This window comes from Lampris incognitus, chromosome 16 (genome assembly GCF_029633865.1).
Source record: "Lampris incognitus isolate fLamInc1 chromosome 16, fLamInc1.hap2, whole genome shotgun sequence".
NCBI classification, from domain to species: Eukaryota; Metazoa; Chordata; class Actinopteri; order Lampriformes; family Lampridae; genus Lampris; species Lampris incognitus.
The window spans coordinates 50,154-66,720 of NC_079226.1; the positions used below are offsets into that span (position 1 = coordinate 50,154).

The following is a 16,567-nucleotide window of genomic DNA, read 5'->3' on the forward strand; positions in this document are numbered from 1 at the left end:
TAAGCTAACAATGGCAATGACATTTCTGATGGGAAGTACCAAGCTTGTCGGAGTGACAGTTTTGGATAAAGTTTACAGATGGCTCTTTCTATATGTTGCGGTTGAGGTATGTTTTGGGTTATAGTGGAGCGGATAAAAGCCAAACTCGAGTGGAATTGTGCAAATTATGATACAAGAATGAAATTGGTGCATTTCTTCTCCACAGGCTTCCGATCAAATCTGTCCGATTGGCCACTTGAAAATCCAAGATGGAGGCCATTTTTCAAGATGGCTGTCAAATTAGCCTCCGAAAATGGCTTTTTTATATATTTTGTGTCGTTTTTTGGCTTGATTGATCTTGGTGTCAAATTCCTATGTTTTCAAGCCTGTTGGGTTGGATTTTGGGATTTTTATATAGCAACAAATTTTATACACCAAATTAATGAGTGGGTGTGTTTGTTTTTTTTAATTGTACTTTTCTGCAATTTAATGTTTAGGGTTAGGACTAAGGTTTAAATTTGGATAAGATCAATTGATGAATTCCTGCATTTTTTTCCCTTTTTACCACTCAGAACATGCTCCTTCCCTTGACGCTCCCATAAAAGGAACGCTGAACGGTCACCAAAAGCACAGAGCTTGTGATTAAACCACTTCTCTGTACCTGCTTCGCACTCAGGAAGAAGCACCCCAGCTCATCATTGTGGGTGGCGGGACTCACTTTACAAAAACATTTCTCAATATGAGAACTAAAGAAATTATCCCCGAAATTAGGATGAGGTGTGGATAAACGTAATGGGTGGCTCTATATCTTTCAGTTAGCGTTGGGATAAGGGTTCTATCTGCTCTGGCAGACAATCCTACAGAGCCACAGCAATACAGACTAACTTGTCGCAATAGCCAAGCTATCCATGGCAATGGCATTTCTAAAGCAAAGAACCGAGCTTTTCAGAGTAAACGTTTTGCATAAAATTAACAGACAGCGCTTTCTACATGTTTCACTTGAGGTAGGGTTTGGGTTAGGGATTATCTGCTCAGTCAGACAATCCCACAAAAAAATACCACAACAGAGAATAACTCTTGACAGTAGCCAAGCTATCCATGACAAAGTCATTTCTGAGGGAAAGTACTGACCTTTTCTGAGTGAAACGTTTGGATAAAATTAAAAGATGGCTCACAGTCATGTTTTTTCTTCTTTTGTTTGTTTTTTCCTCTTTTTTCTTTTTTCATTTTTATTTATTTTCGGTCTGGTTGTGCTTGTTTCGTTTCGATCGCATTCTGATTTAATGTCCATGTTATTTCAAACTGAAATACTTGTTTATATGTTTTATTATTGTGAAAAAAAACTATTAATCATAAAAAAGAAAAAAAGATGGCTCTTTCTACATCTTTCGGTTAGGGATGAGTTAGGCTAAGAGTTTTATCTGCTCAGGCAGACAATACCTCAGCAACAGCGACTACCTCTTCACAGTTGCCAAAGTAACCATGGCAAAGGCATTTCTGATGGAAAGTACAGAGCTTCATGGAGTGATAGTTTTGGATAAAATTAACAGATGGCTCTTTCTACACGTTTCGGTTGGGTTAGGGCAAGTGTTTTATCAGCTCAGGCAGACAATCGCACAGAACACCACAGAGACCAACTTCGCAGTAGCCAGGCTATGCACAGCAATGTCATTTCTGAAGAAAACTGCCAAGCTTCTAGGAGTGATAGTTTCTGATAACATTAACGTATGCTCTCTACGCATTTCAGTTTGGTTAGGGTTTTACTTACTCAGGCAGGAAATCCCACAGCAAAAGAGACTAACTCTTCATGGTAGCAAAGCTAACCACGGCAATGGCATTTCTGATGGAAGGTACCGAGCTTCTCAGAGTGATAGTTTCGGATAAAATTAACATATGCTCTTGGTACATGTTTGGGTTGGGGTAGGGTACGGGTTTTACCTGTTCCGGCAGAAAATCCTACAGAGAATACCACTGCAAGAGAGAATACCTTCGCATACATAAGCCAACCATGGCAGTGGCATTTCAGAGGAAAAGTACAGCGCTTCTCGGAGTAAAACTTTTGGATAAAATTAAGGGTTGGCTCTTTCTACATCTTTTGGTTGGGGTTACGGTAAGGGTTTTATCAGCTCAGACAAATCGATCCCACAGCAACAGACACCAACTCTTCGTGGTAGCCAAGCTAACCACGGCAATGGCATTTCTGATGAAAAGTACCAAGCTTCTCGGAGTGATAGTTTCAGTTAAAATTAACGGACAACTCTTTCTACAGGTTTCACTTAAGAGTAATGGGTTTTATCTGCTCAGGCCAAAAATCCTACAGAGAATACCACTGCAACAGAGAATAACTTCGCTAGACAAGCTAACCACGTAAATGGCATTTCAGATGGAAAGTACCGAGCTTCTCGGAGGAACAGTTTCGGATAAAATTAACGGACGGCTCTTTCTACATGTATCACTTAAGAGTAATGGGTTTTATCTGCTCAGGCAGACAACCCCGCAGCAGTACCACAACAACAGAGACTGACTTTTTGGTAGCCAAGCTAACCACAGCAATAGCATTTCTGAAGGAAAGAACTGAGTTTCTCCGAGTGAAAAGTTTTGATAAAATTAACAGGTGTGTCTTTCTACGTATTTCGGTTAGGGTTAGGGTTAGTGAAAGGGTTTAATCTGCTCAGGCAAACAATCGCAGAGAGAATGACTGCACGGTCACCAAACTAACCACAGCCTTCTCATTTCTGATTAAGAGTACTGAGCGTCTCGTAGTAAAAGTTTTGGATCAAATCAACGGATGGTTCTTTCTACATGTTTCGGTTGAGGTAGAGTTTGGGTAAAGTTTTATCTGCTCGAGCGGACAGTGCCCGAGTGCTGGCTTGGAGATACCCCCAATATTAGGGTTATGGAGAGATTGATGGGTTAAGGATGGGTTCAATTTGAATGTTTTTTCTTCTTTACAACTCATCTCCCACTGTCTTGCATCTTGATTAATTTATCCCATGTTAAACTTGAAAAATTGTTGGTGAGGTTTGGAGCATTATAAAAAAAAATTTGGTAACACTAGTATGGGGAACGTAGTCACCATTAATTAGGTGCTTATTTGCATGCACATTAGCAACATATTGGCTCTTAATTGCTCATTATTCCATACTCAATGCCTTATTCTGCATGGCCTTATTATACAACCAGTAAGCCATTAACTATGAGTTTTCCCTCTATAACCTCAGAATTACTGCTTATTAGTAGTACCACCTCCATATGCTCTGCTTAGTATGGACTTCATAAGGTGGTAGTACCACAAGAAGAGTTATTCTCCCTTACTAACACTTAATATGGTCTGTTCTTACATAACTAAAGTACAAGTATTAATAGTGTTAAATTACTATAAATTAAGTTTTTGTTACTTAGAATATGTTCCCCATACTAAAGTGTTACCAATTTTCTTTAATTGAAGTTAATTGTTATGGCAGTTTGTTTTTAGGGTTAGGTTTAAATAAAATTGATAGTTTTCTCCAGTTTACCGATCAAAGCACGCTTCTTGCCTCAAAAGCACACCGCTTGTGATTAAACCACTTCTCTGTACCTGCTTCATGCTCAGGAAGAAGCACCGCAGCTCATCATCGTGGGTGGCAGAACTGACACTTTTGAAACATTTTACAAGAACGACAGAAATTATCGCTCAAAGTATCGTCTTCTGAATCTTTTGGTTAGGGTTAAGTTTGCATAAACTTGACAGACGGGTCTTTCAGTTAAGGCTGGGATTCGGTTTTTATCTGCTGAGGCAGACAATCCCACAGAGAATACCATAGCAACAGAGACCGTCTTGGCGGTTGCCAACCTAACCACAGTAATGGCATTTCAGATGGAAAGTAAGGCCTGGGATAGGTTTAGTATAAGGATTTTATCTGCACAGGCAGACAGTCTCTGTTGCTGAGGTATTCTCTTTGGGATTGTCTTCCTTACCAGATAAAACCTTAACCGAAAGATGTAGAAAGAGCCATCCGTTAAGTTTATCCAAAACTTTCACTCGAAGGAGCTCGGTACTTTATATCAGAAATGCCATTGCCGTGGTTAGCTTGGCTACCGCCAAGGCTTAATCCCACAAACAATACCACAGCAAGAGGAGACTAATATAGCGATAGGCAAGATTTCGATGGAAATGGCATTTCTGCTGGAAAGTACCGAGCTTCTTGAAATGAAAGTTTTGGATGAAATTAACGGAGGTCTCTTTCTACATCTTTCGGCAAGGGTTAGTGTAGGATTAGGGTTACGGTGAGGGTTTTTCCTACTCAAATGTAGTCCCACTGAGATTACCACAGCAACAGAGACTGTCTGCCTGAGCAGATAAAACTCATACTAAACCTATCACAACCCGTACATAAAGATGTAGAAAGAGCCATCCGTTAATTATATCCAAACCTAAGGCTCCGAGACAGTCAGTATTTTCCACCAGAAATATCATTGCGGTGGTTAGCTTGACTCCTGCTAAGAATTAATCCCACAAAGAACGCCATAGCAACAGAGACCGTCTTGGCGGTTGCCAAGCTAACCATTGCAATGGCATTTCTGATGGAAAATACAGAGTTTCTCGGTGTGAAGATAGGGTTTGTGTTAGGGTAAAAGGTTTTACCTGCTCAGGCAGAAAATCCCACAGAAAACACCACAGCAACAGAGACTAAGTCTTCATGTTAGCCACGCCAACCATGGCATTTTTGATGGGGAATACTAGGCTTCTCCTAGTGAAAGGTAAGGATTATGGTTGAATGCCAGAGCCAAATGCCCAAACACTGGATAACAGATACCCCCAGGTTTAGGGTTAGGTATAGGGTCAATTTGGAGGTTGTTTATTCTTTACAATTGATCTCCCATGGTCTTCTCTCTTGATTAGTTTATCCCGTTTTAAACTTGAAAACTTGGTGGTGTTTTGAGCAATACAAAGTGTTTGTTTTTTTTATAGAATTGCACTTCTGCAATTTAATGTTTTTAGGGTTAGGACTAAGGTTTAGGGATAGGTTTGGATAAAATTGATGAATTTCTACATTTTTTCCCCTCCTTTTTACCACACAGAACATGGTCCTTCACTTGATAACCCCATAAAAGCAACACTGAACGGTCACCAAAAGCACATAGTGAGTGATTAAACCACTTCTCTGTACCTGCTTCGCGCTCAGGGAGAAGCACCCCAGGCTCATCATCGTGGGTGAAGGGACTCACACTTTAGAAAAACATTTCTCAATATAAGAACTAAAGAAATTATCCCCGAAATTAGGATTAGGTTTGGATAAACTCAACTGATGGCTTAATATCTTTCAGTTACGGTTGGGCTAAGGGTTTTATCTGCTCTGGCAGACAATCCTACAGCAATAGAGACTAACTCGTCGCGGTAGCCACGCTAACCACGGTAATGGTATTTCTGATGGAAAGTACACAGCTTCTCAGAGTAAAATTTTTGCGTAAAATTAACGGACATCGCTATCTACATGTTTCGCTTGAGGTAGGGTAAGGGTTTTATCTACTCAGCCAGACAATCCCACAACAAAAGAGAATAACTCTTAGCAGTAGCCAAGCCTAACCACGCCAATGGCATTTCTGATGTAAAGTACCAAACCTCCCGGACCAAATTTTAGCTAAAATGAATGGACGGCTCTTTCTACATGTTTGTCTTAGTTGTAAGGGTTTTATCAGCTCAGGCAGACAATCGCACAGATAATACCACAGCAACAGAGTCTAACTCTTCGCAATAGCCAAGCTAACCACGGCAATGGCATTTCAGATGGAAAGTACCAAGCTTCTCGGAGTAAAAGTTTTGGATAACATTAATGGACGGCACTGTCTACATGTTTCACTTATGGTAAGGGTTTCATCTGTTCAGTCAGACAATCCCGCAAAAATACAACAGAAACAGACTCTTCGTGGTAGCCAAGCTAACTATGGCAATGGCATTCCTGATGGAATGTACCAAGCTTCTCGGAGTTAAAGTTTTGGAAAAAATTACTGGACAGCTCTTTCTACATATTTCGCTTAGTGTGAAGGTTTTATCAGGCAGACAATCGCACAAAAAATACCACAGCAACAGCGACCAACTATTCGTAGTAGTCAAGCTAACTACGGCAATGGCATTCCTGATGGGAAGTATCAAGTTTCTTGCAGTGAAAGTTTTGGATAAAATTAATGGACGGCTATTCTACATATTTCACTTATAGTAAGGGGTTTATCTGTTCAGTCGGACAATCCCGCAGAAATACAATAGCAACAGAGACTAACTCTTCGTGGTAGCCAAGCAAACCAGGGCAATGTCATTACTGAGGGAAAGTACCAAGATTCTCGGAGTGAAAGTTTTGGATAAAATTAATGGACGGCTCTTTCTACATGTTTCGCTTAGATCTAAGGGTTTTATCGGCTCAGACAGACAATCGCACACAGAATACCACAGCAACAGAGACTAACTCTTCGCAGTAGCCAAGCCAACTACGGCAATGGCATTTCTGATGGAAAGTACCAAGCTTCTCGGAGTGCAAGTTTTGGATAAAATTACTGGACAGCTCTTTCTACATATTTCGCTTAGTGTAAGGGTTTTATCAGCTCAGGCAGACAATCACACAGAACATCACAGCAACAGAGTCTAACTCTTCATGGTAGCCAAGCCAACTACGGCAATGGCATTTCTGAAGGAAAGAACCCAGCTTTTCAAAGTAAAAGGTTTGCATAAAATTAACGGACAGCGCTTTCTACATGTTTCGCTTGAGGTAGGGTTTGGGCTTATCTACTCAGTCACACCATCTCACAACAACAGAGAACAACTCTTAGCAGTAGCCAGGCTATCTATGGCAAAGTCATTTCTGAAAGAAAGAACCAAGCTTCTTAGAGTGAAAGTTTTGGATAAAATTAATGGAGGACTCTTTCTACATCTTTCGGTTAGGGATGAGTTAGGCTAAGATTTTTATCTGCTCGGGCAAACAATCCAACACACAATACCACAGCAACAGAGAATAATTCTTCGCAGTAGCATTTCTGAACACGGAACGATAGTTTCAGATAAAACTAATGGATTGCTCTTTCTACATGTTTCGGTTGGGATAGGGTAAGGGTTTTACCTGCTCAGCCAGACAATCTCACAGCTACAGAGGCTAACTCTTCGCAGTAGCAAAGCTCACACTGGCAATGACATTTCTGACGGAAAGTACCAAGCTTCTCGGAGTGACAGTTTTTCGATCTTATTAACATATGCACAATGTTTCGGTTTGGTTGGCGCAAGGGATTTACCTGCTCAGGCAGACAATCCCACAGCAACAGAGAATTACTTCGTCGTAGACAAGCTAACCACAGCAATGGCACTGCTCTTCTCAAGTACCGAGCTTCTGAGTGATACTTTCGGGGCAAAAAATTGACAGAGACCATTTCTACATGTTTCACTTAGGGTAAGGGTTTTATCAGCTCAGGCAGACAATCGCACAGAGACTACTACAGCAACAGAGACTAACTCTTTGCAGTAGCCAAGCTCATTACGGCAATGGCATTTCTGATGAAAAGTACCAAGCTTCTCGGAGTGCACGTTTTGGATAACATTGCTGAACAGCTCTTTCTACATATTTCGCTTAGTTGTAAGGGTTTTATCAGCTCAGTCAGACAATCCCACAAAAAAAATACCACAACAGAGAATAATTCTTACCAGTAGCCAGGCTATCTATGGCAAAGTCATTTCCGAAAGAAAGTACCAAGCTTCTCGGAGTGAAAGTTTTGGATAAAATTACTGGACAGCTCTTTCTACATATTTCGCTAAGCGAAAGGGTTTTATCAGCTCAGACAAACAATCGCACAGAGAACACCACAGCAACAGAGAATGACTCTTCGTAGTAGCCAAGCTAACTGCAGCAATGGCATTCCTGATGGAAAGTACCAAGCTTCTCGAAGTGAAAGTTTTGTACAACATTAATGGACGGCTCTTTCTACATGTTTCACTTACGGTAAGGGTTTTATCTGTCCAGGCGGACAAACCCACAGAAATACAACAACAACAGAGACTAACTATTCGTGGTAGCCAAGCTAACCACGGCAATGGCATTTCTGATGGAAAGTACCAAGCTTTTTGGGGGAAAAGATATAAAATTAATGCCCGGCTTTTTTACATATTTCGCTTAGTGTAAGGGTTTTATCCGTTTAGGCGGACAATCCCTCAGAAATACAACAGCAACAGAGACCAACTCTTCGAGGTAGCCAAGCTAACCACGGCAATGGAATTTCTGAAGCAAAGAACCGAGCTTCTTGGAGTGAAAGTTTTGGATAAAATTAACAGACGGCTCTTCCTACATGTTTTGGTTGGGTTAGGGTAAGTGTGTTACCTTTTTAAGCAGACAATCGCAGAAATACAACAGCAACAGAGACTAACTCTTCATTGTAGCCAAGCTAACTACGAAAATGGAATGTCTGATGGAAAGTACCAAGCTACTCGTAAAAGTTTTGGATAAAATCGCTGGACGGCTTTTTCTATATAGTTCGCTTAGTTGTAAGGGCATTATCTGCTCAGGCCGACAATTGCACAGAGAATACCACAGCAACAGAGACTAACTCTTCGCAGTAGCTAAGCTAACAACGGCAGTTCTGAAGGAAAGAACCGAGCTTCTCGGACTGAAAATTTTGGATGAAATTAACGGAGTGCTTTCTAAATGTTTCACTTACAGTAAGGGTTTTATGTGTTTAGGCGGACAATCCCTCAGAAATACAATAGCGACAGAGACCAACTCTTCGTGGTAGCCAAGGTAACCACGGCAATGGCATTTTTGAAGGAAAAACCGAGCTTCTCGGACTGAAAATTTTGGACGAAATTAACGGAGTGCTTTCTAAATGTTTCACTTACAGTAAGGGTTTTATGTGTTTAGGCGGACAATCCCTCAGAAATACAACAGCGACAGAGACCAACTCTTCGGGGTAGCCAAGGTAACCACGGCAATGGCATTTTTGAAGGAAAAACCGAGCACCTTGGAGTGAAAGTTTTGGACAACATTAACGGATGGCTCTTCTTATATGTTTTGGTTGGGTTAAGGTAAGTGTGTTACGTGTTTAAGCAGATAATCGCACAGAGAATACCATAGCAACAGAGACTAACTCTTCATTGTAACCAAGCTAACCACGGCAATGGCATTTATGATGGAAAGTAGAGGTACTCGTAGTAAAAAATTTTGAATAAATTTACCGAACGGCTCTTTCAACATATTTCACTTAGTATAAGGGTTTTATCAGCTCAGGCAGTCAATCGCACAGAGAATACCAGAGCAACGTAGACTAACTCTTCGCAGTAGCCAAGCTAACCACGGCAATGGCATTTCTGATGGAAAGTACCAAGATTCTTGGTGTGAAAGTTTGGATAAAATTAATGGACGGCTCTTTCTACATGTTTCACTTATGGTAAGAGTTTTATCAGCTCAGGCAGACAATCGCACAAAGAATATCACAGCAATAGAGACAAACTCTTCGCAGTAGCCAAGCTAACCACGCCAATTGCATTCCTGAAGGAAAGAACCAAGCTTCTCGTAGTAAACGTTTTGGATAAAAATCAACGGATGGTCCTTGCTACATGTTTTGGTTGACGTAGTGTTTGAGTTTAGGGTCAAGTTTTTCTGCTCAGGCGGACAGTGCCCAAGCGCTGGCTTAGCGATACCCCAATATGAGAGTTATGGAGAGATTGATGGGTTCAATTTGGATGTTTTTTCTTCTTTACAACTGATCTGCCACTGTCCTGTATCTTGATTAGTTTATCCCGTGTTAAACTTGAAAAGTTGCTGGTGAGGTTTGGAGCATTATACATTTTTTTTTAAAATTGAAGTTCTTTGCTATGGCGGTTTTTAGAGTTATGTTTCAATAAAATTGATAGATTTCTCCATTTTACCAATCAGAGGATGCATCTTGACGAAAAAGCACACAGTTTGAGATTATCCACCGTTTATTCTGTTTTAAACTTGAAAAGTTGTTGGTGGGGTTTGGAGCATTATAAGTGATTTTTTTTAATTGAAGTTCACTGCTATTGCAGTTTAATGTTTTTAGGGTTAGGTTTAAAATAAAAGTAATTGATGGCTTTCTCAATTTTTTTCTTTTACCACTCAGAGCACGCTCTTTGCCTCAAAAGCACAGAGCTTGTAATCAAATCACTTCTCTGTACCTGCTTCATGCTCAGGAAGAAGCACCGCAGCTCATCATCGTGGGTGGCGGACTCACACTTGGAAACATTTTTCAAACCAAGAACGACAGATATGACCGCTGAAAGTGTAGTCTTCTGAATCTTTTGGTTAGGATTAGGTTTGCATAATTTGATGGAAATGGCATTTCTGATGGAAAGTACCCGAGCTTCTCGAAATGAAAGTTTTGGATAAAATTAATGGATGTCTCTTTCTACATCTTTTGGCCAGGGTTGGCGTAGGGTTACAGTGAGGGTTTTTCCTACTCAAAAGTAGTTCCACAAACAATACCACAGCAACAGACAGTCTGCCTGAGCAGATAAAACTCTTATACTAAACCTATCCCAACCCTTACAGAAAGATGTAGAAAGAGCCATCCGTTAATTATATCCAAACCTTAAGCTCCGTGACAGTATTTTCCGTCAAATACCATTGCCGTGGTTAGCTTGACTTCTGCTAAGAATTAATCCCACAAAGAATACCATAGCAACAGAGACTGTCTTGGCGGTTGCCAAGCTAACCATTGCAATGGCATTTCTGATGGAAAGTACAGAGCTTCTCGGTGTGAAAGGTTTGGATAAAAATCAACATACGGCTCTTTCAACACGTAAGGGTAGGGTTTGTGTTAAGGTAAAGGTTTTACCTGCTCAGGCAGAAAATCCCACAGCAACAGAGATTAACTCTTCATGTTAGCCACGCCAACCATGGCAATGGCATTTTTGATGGGAGATACTAGGCTTCTCCGAGTGAAAGGTAAGGGTTAGAATTGAATGCCAGAGCCAACAAATGTCAACCAGGCGCCTCAACAATGCCCAAATACTGGCTTACAGATACCCCCAGGTTTAGGGTTACAAATTTGGAGAGAGTTTGATGGATTGGGTATAGGATCTATTTGGAGGTTGTTTATTCTTTACACTTGATCCCCCATTGTCTTCCCTCTCGATTAGTCTATCCCGTTTTAAACTTGAAAAGTTGTTGGTGGGGTTTGCAGCAATACAAGTGGGTTTCTTTTATTGAATTGCACTTCTACAATCGTCATGTTTTTAGGGTTTGGACTAAGTTTTAGGGGTAGGTTTAAATAAAATTGATGAATTTCTACATTTTTTGCCCCTCCTTTTTACCACACAGAACATGCTCCTTCCTCTTGATAACTCCATAAAAGCAACACTGAACGGTCACCAAAAGCACAGAGTGAGTGATTAAACCACTTCTCTGTACCTGCTTCGCGGTCAGGGAGAAGCACCCCAGGCTCATCATGGTGGGTGGCGGGACTCGCACTTTAGAAAAACATTTCTCAAGATAAAAAACTAAAGAAATTATCTCTGAAATAAGTATTAGGTTTTGATAAACTCAATGGATGGCTCTATATCTTTTGGTTATGGTTGGGCTAAGAGTTTTATCTGCTCTGGCAGACAATACCACAGCAATAGAGACCAACTCGTCGCAGTAGCCAAGCTAACCACGGCAATGGTATTTCTGATGGAAAGTAGAGAGCTTCTCAGAGTAAAAGCTTTGCATAAAATTAACGGACAGCGCTTTCTACATGTTTCGCTTGAGGTAGAATTTGGGTTAGGGTAAGGGTTTTATCTGCTCAGCCACACAATCCCAAAGAAAACACCACAGTAACAGAGACCAACTCTTCATAGTAGCCAAACTAACCACAGCAAAGTCATTTCTGATGGAAAGTACCGAGCTTCTCGGAGTGATAGTTCCGGATTAAATTAACAGACGACTCTTTCTACATGTTTCACATAAGAGTTTTATCTGCTCAGCCAGATAATCCCAAAGAAATACCACAGCAACAGACAGTCTTGGTGGTAGCCAATGACATTTCTGATGGAGTAGCAAGCTTCTCGCAGCGATAGTTTTGGCTAAAATAAACGGATGGCTCTTTCTACATGTTTCAGTTGGTTTAGTGTAAGTGTTTTACCTGCTCAGGCAGACAATCCCACACAAAATAACACAGCAACAGAGACCAACACTTCACGGTAGCCAAGCTAAACACAGCAAAGAAAATTCAGAAATAAAGTACCGACTTTCTCGTATTCGAAATTTTGGATCAAACTAACTGACTTTCTTCATGTTTTGGTTGAGGTAGGGTTTGGTTAAGGGTTTTATCGGCTCAGGAAAACTATCTCACAGGAACAGAGACTAAGCCTTCACAGTAGCAAAGCTCACCACGGCAATGGCATTTCGGATGGAAAGTACCCAGCTTCTCGGAGTTACAGTTTTGGATCTTATTGATGTATGCTCTTTCTACAACGTTTCGTTTTGGTTAGCGTAAGTGTTTTACCTGCTCAGGCAGACAATCCCACAGCAACAGACTAACTTCGTCGTAGCCAAGCTAAACACAGCAATGGCACTGCTCTTCTCAAGTACCGACTTTCGGAGCGACAATTTCGGAAAAAAATTTCACGGAGGCTGTTTCTACATGTTTCAATTAGAGTAAGGGTTTTATCAGCTCAGGCAGACAATCGCACAGAGAATACCACAGCAACAGAGACTAACTCTTCGTAGTAGCCAAGCTAACTACGGCAATGGCATTACTGATGGAAATTACCAAGCTTCTCGGAGTGAAAGTTTTGGATAACATTAATGGACGGCTCTTTCTAAATGTTTCATTTATCGTAAGGATTTTATCTGTTCAGGCGGACAATCCCGCAGATGATATTACAATAGCAACAGAGACCAACTCTTCGTGGTAGCCAAGCTAACCACGGCAATGGCATTTCTGATGGAAAGGACCAAACTTGTCGGAGTCAAAATTTTAGATAACATTAATGGACGGCTCTTTCTACATGTTTCACTTATGGTAAGGGTTTTACCTGTTCAGTCGGACAATCCCGCAGAAATACAACAGCAACAGACTCTTTGTCGTAGCCAAGCTAACCACGGCAATGGCATTTCTGATGGAACGTACCAAACCTCTCGGAGTAACAGTTTTGGATGAAATTAATGGACGGCTCCGTCTACATATTTCGCTTAATTGTAAGGGTTTTATCAGCTCAGGCAGTCAATCGCACAGAAAATACCACAGCAACAGAGAAAAACTCTTTGTAGTAGCCAAGCTAACTACGGCAATGGCATTCCTGATGGAAAGTACCGAGCTTCTCGGAGTGAAAGTTTTGGAAAACATTAATGTTTCGCTTAGATGTAAGGGTTTTACTTGTTCAGTCAGACAATCGCACAGAGAATACCACAGCAACAGAGACTAACTCTTCGCAGTAGCCAAGCTAACCACCGCAATGGCATTTCTGATGGAAAGTACCAAGCTTCTCGGAGTGAAAGTTTTGGTTAACATTAATGGACGCCTCTTTCTACATGTTTCACTTATGGCAAGGGTTTTATCTGTTCAGGCGGACAATCCCGCAGAAATACAACAGCAACAGAGACTGTCTGCCTAAGCAGATAAAACCCTTATACTAAACCTATCCCAAACCTTACAAAAACGTGTAGAAAGAGCCAGCCGCTAATTATATCCGAACCACAAGCTCCGAAACACTCCCCATCTTCCACCACAAATACCATTGCCGTGGTTAGCTTGGCTCCTGCCAAGAATTAATCCCACAAATAATACCATAGCAACAGAGACTGTCTTGGCGGTTGCCAAGCTAACCACTGCAGTGGCATTTCTGATGGGAAGTACAGAGCTTCTCGGTATGCAAAATTTGGATAAAATTAACAGACGGCTCTTTCAACACGTTTGGGTTGGGGTAGAGGTTTTACCTGCTCAGGCAGCAAATCCCACAGAAAACCCCACAGCAAGAGACCAACTCTTCGCGGTAGCCAAGCTAACCACGGCTCCGGCATTTCACACTGAACATACTAGGTTAACTTTATGGTTAGGGTTGAATGCCAGAGCCAACACATGTCAACTGAGCACCTCCGCCAATGCCCAAGTGCTGGATTAGAAATTCCCCCAGGATTAGGGATATGGATAGAGTTTGATTGGTTAAGTCTAGGGGCAATTTGGGTGTTTATTCATTACAACTGGTCTCCCAGTCTTATATCTTGATTACTTTGTCCCGTTTTAAACTTGAAAAGTTGTTGGTGGGGTTTGGAACAATACAAGTGTTAGTTCGTTTTGTTTTTTTCAAATTGAACTTTTCTGCAATTGCAATTTAATGTTTTAAGAGTTAAGAGTAAGGTTTAGGGTTAGATCAAATTGATCCATTTCTGCACTTTTTTCCTTTTTACCACTCAGAACATGCCCCTTCTCTTGATGCTCCCATAAAAGGAAAGTTAAACGTCATCTAAAGCACAGAGCTTGTGATTAAACAACTTCTCTGTACCCGCTTAGCGCTCAGGAAGAAGCACCCCAGCTCATCATGGGTGGCGGGACTCACTTTAGAAAAACATTTCTCACGATAAAAACTAAAGAACTTATCCCCGAAAGTAGGATTAGGTTTGGCTAAACGTAACGGATGGCTCTATATCTTTCGGTTAGGGTTGGGGCAAGGGTTTCATCTGCGCTGGCACACAATCCTACAGAGAATACCACAGCAAGACACCAACTCGTCGCAGTAGCCAAGCTAACCACGGCAATGGCATTCCTGATCGAAAGTACCAAGCTTCTCGGAGTGAAAGTTTTAGATAACATTAATGGACGGCACTTTCTACATGTTTCACTTATGGTAAAGGTTTTATCTGTTCAGTCGGACAATCCCGCAGAAATTGCTTGCTTGCTGGTTGTCCATCGTGCCCGATGATGACCATCTTCTATTTGTGGGTCCTTTGAGGACTCAGACAGCAGAAGATACCTGCGCAGAGATGGTTTTTAAAGTGGCATGGGGGTGCGCTTCTCCCAACGCCACATGATTGTAGAGAAGATGGTTCCGATGGCAAGGGAGATCCCCAGACGACCGGCACCTCCAGACAACTGCAGGGGACTGCCGGAAATCCAGTTTTTTGGAAACCGCCTCGAAGCGTGCCGCCACAGCTTGCTTTTCTGTTGGGGTAAGCTTCCTTGGCCTTATGTCTTCCAGACTCACCCACAAGGCAGCGGTTGATAGGTGCCAGGATGTGTCCACCAGGGTGGGCCTGCACACCATATCTCTGGGGCCCACTGCTGCTCTGAGATCCCCTGCCAAGTTAGCCTGGGGCCGCAAGACCCCAGTTACCATGTGTGGCCACGGGGAGGCCTGGCAGGAGTCTTGGTGAAGGAGAGGCTATGTACTGGCAAGGAAAGGGTTACACGCTAGGATGCTTCCCTATTCGCCACAAAGGCTAGCCAGCGGCAGCAAGCTAAGGGCAGGAAGGACACAAGCGGGTTGGAAGAACACGTGCACCTTCCCTCCAACTACACACTGCTGCACTAGATGCATCACAACACTGTATGTACACACACACACACACACACACACACTCCGCAGAAATACAATAGCAACAGAGACCAACTCTTCGTGGTAGCCAAGCTAACCACGGCAATGGCATTTCTGATGGAAAGTATCAAACTTCTTGGAGTAAAAGTTTTGCTTAAAATTAATGGACGGCTCTTTCTACATGCTTCGCTTAGTTGTAAGGGTTTTATCAGCTCAGGCAGACAATCGCACAGACAACACCACAGCAACAGAATCCAACTCTTCGCAGCAGCCAAGCTAACCACGGCAATGGCATTTCTGATGGAAAATACCAAGCTTCTCGGAGTGAAAGTTTTGGATAACATTACTGGACGGCTCTTTCTACACTTTTCGCTTAGGGTAAGGGTTTTATCAGCTCAGGCAGACAACCGCACAAAAAAATACCACAACAGAGAATAACTCTTAGCAGTAGCCAGGCTATCCATGTCAAAGTCATTTCTGATGGAAAGTACTGAGCTTTTCCAACTGAAAGGTTTGGATAAAATTAACAGATTGCTCTTTCTACATCTTTCGGTTAGGGATGAGTTTGGCTAAGAGTTTTATCTGCTCAGGCAAACAAGTCATACTGACAATACCACAGCAACAGTGACTACCTCTTCGCAGTAGCATTTCTGAACAGATAGTTTCAGATAAAACTAACGGATCGCTCTTTCTACATGTTTCGGTTGGGATAGGGCAAGGTTTTTACCTGCTCAGGCAGACAATCCCACACAGAATACCTCAGCAACAGAGACTAACTCTTCGCAGTAGCCAAGCTAACCACGGCAATGGCATTTCTGATGGAAAGTACCAAGCTTCTTGGAGTAATAGTTTTGGATAAAATTAATGGACGGCTCTGTCTACATGTTTCGCTTAATTGTAAGGGTTTTATCAGCTCAAGCAGTCAATCGCACAGAAAATACCGCAGCAACAGAAAAAAACTGTAGTAGCCAAGCTAACTACGGCAATGGCATTCCTGATGGAAAGTACCAAGCTTCTCGGAGTGAAAGTTTTAGATAACATTAATGGACGGCTCTTTCTACATGTTTCACTTATGGTAAGGGTTTTACCTGTTCAGTCGGACAA

At 41.8% G+C, this 16,567-nt stretch overlaps 4 non-coding genes and 2 pseudogenes across 4 annotated transcripts; all 6 read right to left on the reverse strand.

Moving 5' to 3' along the window:
• Window positions 1–542: 542 nt before the first annotated feature.
• Window positions 543–753, reverse strand: LOC130126898 (small nucleolar RNA U3). Its single transcript, XR_008811751.1, has one exon. It is a non-coding gene; the product is annotated as a small nucleolar RNA U3 (small nucleolar RNA).
• A 2,739-nt stretch (window positions 754–3,492) lies between these two features.
• LOC130126904 (small nucleolar RNA U3) lies at window positions 3,493–3,667 on the reverse strand (annotated as a pseudogene).
• A 1,364-nt stretch (window positions 3,668–5,031) lies between these two features.
• LOC130126901 (small nucleolar RNA U3) lies at window positions 5,032–5,246 on the reverse strand. Its single transcript, XR_008811753.1, has one exon. It is a non-coding gene; the product is annotated as a small nucleolar RNA U3 (small nucleolar RNA).
• Window positions 5,247–10,062: 4,816 nt separating this feature from the next.
• Window positions 10,063–10,240, reverse strand: LOC130126903 (small nucleolar RNA U3; annotated as a pseudogene).
• A 1,021-nt stretch (window positions 10,241–11,261) lies between these two features.
• LOC130126900 (small nucleolar RNA U3) lies at window positions 11,262–11,483 on the reverse strand. Its single transcript, XR_008811752.1, has one exon. It is a non-coding gene; the product is annotated as a small nucleolar RNA U3 (small nucleolar RNA).
• Window positions 11,484–14,337: 2,854 nt separating this feature from the next.
• Window positions 14,338–14,547, reverse strand: LOC130126902 (small nucleolar RNA U3). The gene has a single exon (XR_008811754.1). It is a non-coding gene; the product is annotated as a small nucleolar RNA U3 (small nucleolar RNA).
• Window positions 14,548–16,567: the final 2,020 nt, after the last annotated feature.